Below are 7473 nucleotides of genomic sequence, written 5' to 3' on the forward strand. Positions count from 1 at the left end.
ATATATATATGAGTCCAGCTTCTACTTCCGCAGTGGGTTTCTGCCACAGACACACCAGTGAACCACTGCTGCCGCTGTGAGATGAGCAGACCAAAGCTGTCCCCCGCCAAGGCAGTGAATTTGTAGTGCTAATCCCACAGGCTGAAGCTGAGAATCCTACAGTGGGAAACAAAGGCTTTGGTTCCACGGTCACATGGAGGCAAAGACACAGAGAAGAGGTAATGTTCCCTAGGTCCTGTCTGTTATATGGAGAGAAAGAAGTCTCACAATGCAAGCGCGCGCACACAAAAAGATTTGAGCGAGCACATCAAGATTTGACAAGTGCATTGATATGCTTACCTGTAAATTTGACTTTTGAGAGATTCACACCTGTTATGCTGTGTTCAAGGCTGGTTAAAAGCTGGGAAATCTGAGCTTTATCACATTTACAGGGTTGTTGTGAAAAATACACTTTTGACGAATAGCTCATAAACTTTATTAAAACACTTACATCGACATCACAGGGTCCTAAAAATGTTACTTTTTGTGGACTGTACAGCTGAAATAAACAACCTAAAATGAGTAGGTTAAACATTTACTAGAACAAATAAATACTATTGGAAAAATACAAGTTTTTCCATTAGAAAAAATAATTATGTGGACTGCACAGCTGAAATAAATTTCTGTAAATGGGTAGGTTATTCAATTTTGTTGCATGCACGCTCAAATGTAATAGTGTGCGCCCAAATCATGTTGTGTACGCACTCACATTGTGACACTTTTCCCTCTCCATACCTGTCAGGGTTTAGACTGGCTGAAGGTAGAGTTTTTTGGGGACAGAAGATAAACCGTAGCTGAGGAAAGGACTTGAAGAAAGAGATAGTTGTGGAAGATTTATTTGTTGAAGCTATTCCATGGTGACATTTTAGAAATCAATCAAGTATAAATAGGAAATTTCTGCAGAAATTTTGAAGTTATTAATACATTAAATAACTTTAACCCAACAATACTTTACTTAAGTAGATTTCATCATGGGTACTTTTGACTTTTACTCCAAAAAAATTTACATTAAGTATCTGTACTTTCTACTCCACTACATTTCTGTAATGTGTTGAATTACAAATTACAGTCATGTCACGTCACATTTTATTTTATTTAATTTATTTTTTGTGTGTGTGGTTTATTTGTTTTTTTAGTTTGAAAGTAATCAGTGGCGAGAGGGGGAATTGCTGTAATAGGTCCATTGAACCACTGCAGAGCAGGAAAGTACCACTGGACTGTCCTTCATAAAAAAGCCGAGCATCATCATGCCCACAATGGTTTCCCAAACGGAGGAAATGACTAGCCTACGTAGCCGCGGCACCAGCAATCAATCGGCTTTGTTGTGCAGACAAACGCTGTGCATTTACTGTACTCACTTGCAAGGTGCTTTCAAAATAAAAGCTGAAGCTGAAACTGACTGGAAGCTGTAATTGAACCAAAAAAACTACTAGTGTTTCCACAAATAATACMCCCCCCCCCCCCCCCCCCCATATCCAGAGACCTGTAAATGTGTGTTGGGGGAAAAAAAGCATTCGGCTGATTAAAAAACAGCTGATCATCTGCCTCCATCTCACCCTATCCCCTCCTTTCACTACTGTTATGTAATTAAATAAAGATTGAATATATTTTTACATGTACCACTGTTTTTTTGTATTCATTTATTCCTTACATATATACCAATTGCCAAAAAAAATTACAAACTGCTTTTTTCAGGAAACAAGTCACACAATAGGCTGACAAAAAAAACTTCCAGATATTGGTAGCCAAGAGAAGCTACTGATTGTTGTTGCATTTCAAAATAAAAGCCCTTGGAAAGTGTTCATTGTCATTATTTTTCTTTTTAAATTGCTGTCTTTATTGCAACTAAATGACTAGTTGTCAGAGACTGCTCTCACTTCAGGCTGACTCTAGAAGACCCCCAGATGGTCCTCAACAAGTATGAGCAACTTCTAATGTAGCATTTCAAAACAGTGGCACTCCCAGTACTTGCATTGTCACTTTTCCTGCACCTAATTTGCTGTCTCTATTGCAACTAAACAGCTAGTTGTCAGAGACTGCTCTCACTTCAGACTGACTCTAGGAGACCTCCAGATGTTCCTCAACAATTCTGAGTGATTTCTGATGTAGAATTTCAAAATAATGGCACCCCCAATTCTTAAATTGTAACTTTTTCTGCCCCTAAGTTGCTGTCTCTATTTCTACTAAACAGCTAGTTGTCAGAGACTGCTCTCACTTCAAGATGAATCCAGACATCGTGCAGATGTTCCTCAACATTTCTGAGCAATTTCTGATGTAGCATTTCAAAATAATACTCTCAACCATGTCATACTGTTTACCTGTTTGGTCTCTTACATCAAATGAAATCGTAGAACCCATTGTTAGACTCTACAACAGGGCCTACAAAATTCATAAAAAACGTCCTGGTTGGACTCATCACTGTACAGTTCTTTCATTGTCTGATGCCTTGACTTTTCAGAATTATGTTTTATATAGTGGCATTAATTTATATTTTCAGATCTTCCAAGGTGCCAATTATGGAACTCTCTGTGCATTGTTGCTCAAATCAAATTCTGGAAGTGGTCATTCAACTAGATCTGTTACAAAAGGACAACTGATATTACCAACTTTTAAAAACTGTTACGGCCAGAGGTCTTTCTTCTATGTTTATACTAAAGCATGGAATGACATTCCTCAAAACATAAAGTCCATTTCAAAACTACAGCCCTTTAAGAAGAATCTTATCTGCCATCTGTTGGACACTTTTTGTTGTGCTCATATTTAGACGTCTTATTTGGCAAATGCTGCCTTCCTGAAATTTGGTATGCTTGTTTGTCTTTGTGCCTATGGTGTATAATGATGTGATTGTGATGCTGTAATTCTGAGTGTTTCATGTGCTGCAGAACAGGAACCTGCTGTAAAACAGCAAATATGCTGAGTCAGGCTTCATTTTTAATAATCTTTTCCTGTTGAATCAATAAATCAAATCAATGTCACTCCTAATACTTACATTGTAACTTTTTCTGCCCCTAAGTTGCTGTCTCCATTGCAACTAAACAGCTAGTTGTCAGAGACTGCTCTCACTACAGGCTGACACTATAAGGCCTCCAGATGTTTCTCAACAATGTTGAACAACTTCTGACGTAGCATTTCGAAATAATGGCACTCCCATTGATATTTATTACTGGATTGGGTGTCATGTGACCTGGGCATGCTTCGCCAGGTGGCTTTTTATGCATTGAGCTAATGCTAACACTAACCATTGAAATCAATGAGCAGAACATAGCATGGTGCAACAAACTCTTTATAAATGTAGAATTGGTGCAAATACTTTGCTATAAACTGCAGAAATTGTTACAACATGTTTACAAGAGCTAAAAGGGTTATGTTTCACAGGTAAATATTACGCATATTCAACCTAAATTAATTATTGCAATTGTAAAACCTGTATGCTAACATTAAACAACTTCAATGTTCATGTTTAACATTATTTAAAATCAAATTTATCTGTCGTCAAATATATTATTTACTGATAATAAACATGTAAATATGGATTTTATTGGATTGTTGACTAGTAAGACTGCATAATAATTCAGAAATAATGATGTAGACTCGCTAATGACAGACAGTGATGTAATAATTGAGCATAAACATAAATAGTCACATTGTCAGACAGGCCGGTTCATTGAGATATTTTCTACATCCAGTATTTGTGTTTTTCAACATTTCTAGCGAAAAATGAGGAAAAAACGTGTGTGCCAGCTGTGGGTCATCTTCAGATACAGCCTGCATCATTGTGAAACTGAAGATTAGTTGCTCAACATTTCTGAGCAACTTCTGATGTAGAATTACAAAATAATGGCACTCCCAAAACTGACATTCAACAACTATGGTTCCCCTAAGTTGCTGTCTTTATTGCAACTAAACAGCAAGGTGTCAGAGACTGGTCTTACTTCACACAGATTCTAGAAGACCTCTAAAAGTCTCTCAACATTTCTGAGCAACTTCTGATGTAGCATTTCAAAATAAAAGCACTCCCATTATTGACTGAGTACCTTTAATGTTACCCTAAGTTGCTGTCTTTTTTTGCAACTAAATGGCTAGTTGTCAGAGACTTGTCTCACTTCAGACTGATTCTAGAAGACCTTAAGATGTTCTTCCACAATTATGAGCAACTTCTGATGTAGCATTTCAAAATAATGGCACTCCTAATTCTTACGTTGTTACTTTTTATGCCCCTAAGTTGCTGTCTCTATTGCAACAAAACAGCTAGTTGTCAGAGACTGGACTAACATCAAACTAATTCTAGAAGACCTCCAAATGTTCCTAAACAATTTTGAGCAACTTCTGATGTAGCATTTCAAAAATAATGGCACTCCCAACACTGACATTCTATAATTATGGTTCCCCTAAGTTGCTGTCTTTATTGCAACTAAACAGCTAGGTGTCAGAGACTGGTCTTACTTCAGACTAACTCTAGAAGACCTCTTGAAGTTCCTCAACATTTCTGAGCAACTTCTGATGTAGCATTTCAAAATAAATGCACTCCCATTATTGACATAGTACCTTTAATGTTACCCTAAGTTGCTGTCCTTATTGCAACTAAATGACTATTGTCAGAGACTTTTCTCACATAAGGCTGACTCTAGAAGACCTCCAGATGTTCCTCAACAATTATGAGCAACTTCTGATGTAGCATTTCAAACTAATGGCACTCCCAGTACTTGCATTGTCACTTTCCTGCCCCTAATTTGCTGTCTCTATTGCTACTAAATGTCTAGTTGTCAGAGGCTGCTCTCACTTCAGACTTGCTCTAGAAGACCTCCAGATGTTCCTCAATAATTTTGAGTAATTTCTAATGTAGCATTTAAAAAAATTACTCTCATTATTGACATAGTACCTTTAATGTTACCCTTAGTTTCAGTCTTTATTGCAAATAAACAGCTAGTTGTCAGAGACTGCTCTCACTTAAGGATGACACTAGAGAGTCTCCAGATGTTTCTCAACAATTCTGAGCAATTTCTGATGTAGCATTTCAAAACAATGGCACTCCTAATATTTACATTGCAACTTTTTCTGCCCCTTAGTTGATGTCTCTATTGCAACTAAATGACTAGTTGTCAGAGACTGCTCTCACTTCAGACTGACACTAGAAGACCTCTAGAAGTTCCTCAAAATTTCTGAGCAACTTCTGATGATGTTAAAATATTGGCACTCCCAGTACTGACATTTTAAAATTAAGGTATCCCCAAGTTGCTGTCTTTCTTGAAATTAAACGGCTAGTGTCAGAGACTGCTCTTATGTCAGGCTGACTCTGGAAGACCTCCAGATGTTCCTCAACACTTATGAGCAACTTCTGATGTAGCATTTCAAAATAATTGCACTCCCAATGCTTACATTATAACTTTCTCTGAACCTAAGTTGCTGTCTCTATTGCAACTAAAAGGCAAGTTGTCAAAGACTGCTCTCACTTCAGGCTGACTCTAGAAGACCTCCAGATGTTTCTCAACAATTATGAGCAAATTCTGACGTAGCGTTTCAAACTAAAATCACTCCCAATATTGAAATAATACCATTAATGTTACCCTAAGTTGCTGTCTTTACTGCAACTGAATGACTAGTTGTCAGCGCATGCTCTCAATTCAGTCTAACTCGAGAAGTCATCCAGATGTTCCTCAAAATTTCTGAGCAATTTCTGATGTAGCATGTCAAAATAATGGCACTCCTAATACTTACATTGTAACTTTTTCTGCCCCTAAGTTGCTGTCTCTATTGCAACTAAATGGCTAGTTGTCATAGACTGCTCTCACTTCAGGCTTACTCTAGAAGACCTCAAGATGTTCCTCAACAATTTTGAAAAACTTCTGATGTAGCATTTCAAAATAATGTCACCCACAAAACTGACATTCTACAATTGTGGTTCCCCCACATTACTGTCTTTATTGAAACAAAACGGCTAGTTGTCAGAGACTGTTCTTATGTCTGACTGACTCTGGAAGACTTCCAGATGTTCCTCAACAATTATGAGCAACTTCTGAGATAGCATTTCAAAATAATTGCACTCCAAATACTGACATTATAACTTTTTCTGCCCCTAAGTTGCTGTCTTTATTGCAACTAAACAGCTAGTTGTCAGAGACTGGTCTTACATCTGACTGACTCTAGAAGTTCCTCAACATTTCTGTGCAACTTCTGACGTATCATTTCAAAGTAAAATCACTCCCATTTTTGACATAGTATCTTTAATCTTACCCTAAGTTGCTGTCTTTATTGTAACTAAATGGCTAGTTTTCAGAGATTGCTCTCACTTCAGAATGACTCTGGATGTAGTCCAGGTGTTCCTCAACAATTATGAGCAATTTCTGATGTTGCATTTCAAAATTATAGCACTCCTAATACTTACATTGTAACTTTTTCTGCCCCTAAGTTGCTGTCCTTATTGCAACTAAACGGCTAGTTGTCAGAGACTGCTGTCACTACAGGCTGACACTTTAAGTCATCCAGATGTTCCTCAACGATTATGAGCAACGTCTGACATAGCATTTCAAAATAATGGCACTCCCAATACTTACATTCTACAATTATGGTTCCCCCAAGTTGCTGTCTTTATTGCAACTAAAGGACTAGTTGTCAGAGACTTGTCTCACTTCCGACAGACTCTAGAATTCCTCTAGAAGTTCCTCAACATTTCTGAGCAACTTCTGATGTAGCATTTCAACATAAATTCACACCCATTATTGACATAGTACCTTTAATGTTACTCTAAGTTGCTGTCCTTATTGCAACTAAATGGCTAGGTTTCAGAGACTGCTCTCACTTCAGGCTGATTCTAGAAGATGTCCAGATGTTCCTCAACAATTATGAGCAACTTAATAATAATAATACATTAGTCTTATTTAGCGCTTTTCAAGACCCTCAAAGACACTTTTTACAATTTTCATGGATCATTCATTGTTGTAGCTGTGGCTACATTGTAGCCACAGCTGCCCTTGGGCAAGCTGACAGGGTTGGGGCTGCCATACTGCACCACCGGCCCCTCTGACCCCCATCAGTGGCCAAGGTGAGTGAAGTGTCTTGCCCAAGGACACAACAACTGAAAAGGCTGGACTGGGGATTGAACCGGCAACCTTCCGGTTCCAGGGCAAATACCCTAGCCACTCTTCCACGGCCGCCACTTCTGATGGAGCATTTCAAAATAAAATCACTCCCATTATTGACATAGTACTTTTAGCGTTACACTAAGATGCTGTCTTTATTTCAACTGAACGGCTAGTTGTCAGAGACTGGTCTCACTTCAGGCTGACTCGAAGTCATCCAGATGTTCCTCAACAATTGATTTGATTTGATTTATTTATTTAACAGGAAAAGATTATTAAAAATCAAGCCTGACTCAGCATAATTGCTGTTTTACAGCAGGTTCCTGTTCTGCAGCACATAAAACACTCAGAATTACAG

This window comes from Austrofundulus limnaeus, unplaced genomic scaffold (assembly GCF_001266775.1).
Source record: "Austrofundulus limnaeus strain Quisiro unplaced genomic scaffold, Austrofundulus_limnaeus-1.0 Scaffold212, whole genome shotgun sequence".
In the NCBI taxonomy this organism is placed as follows: Eukaryota; Metazoa; Chordata; class Actinopteri; order Cyprinodontiformes; family Rivulidae; genus Austrofundulus; species Austrofundulus limnaeus.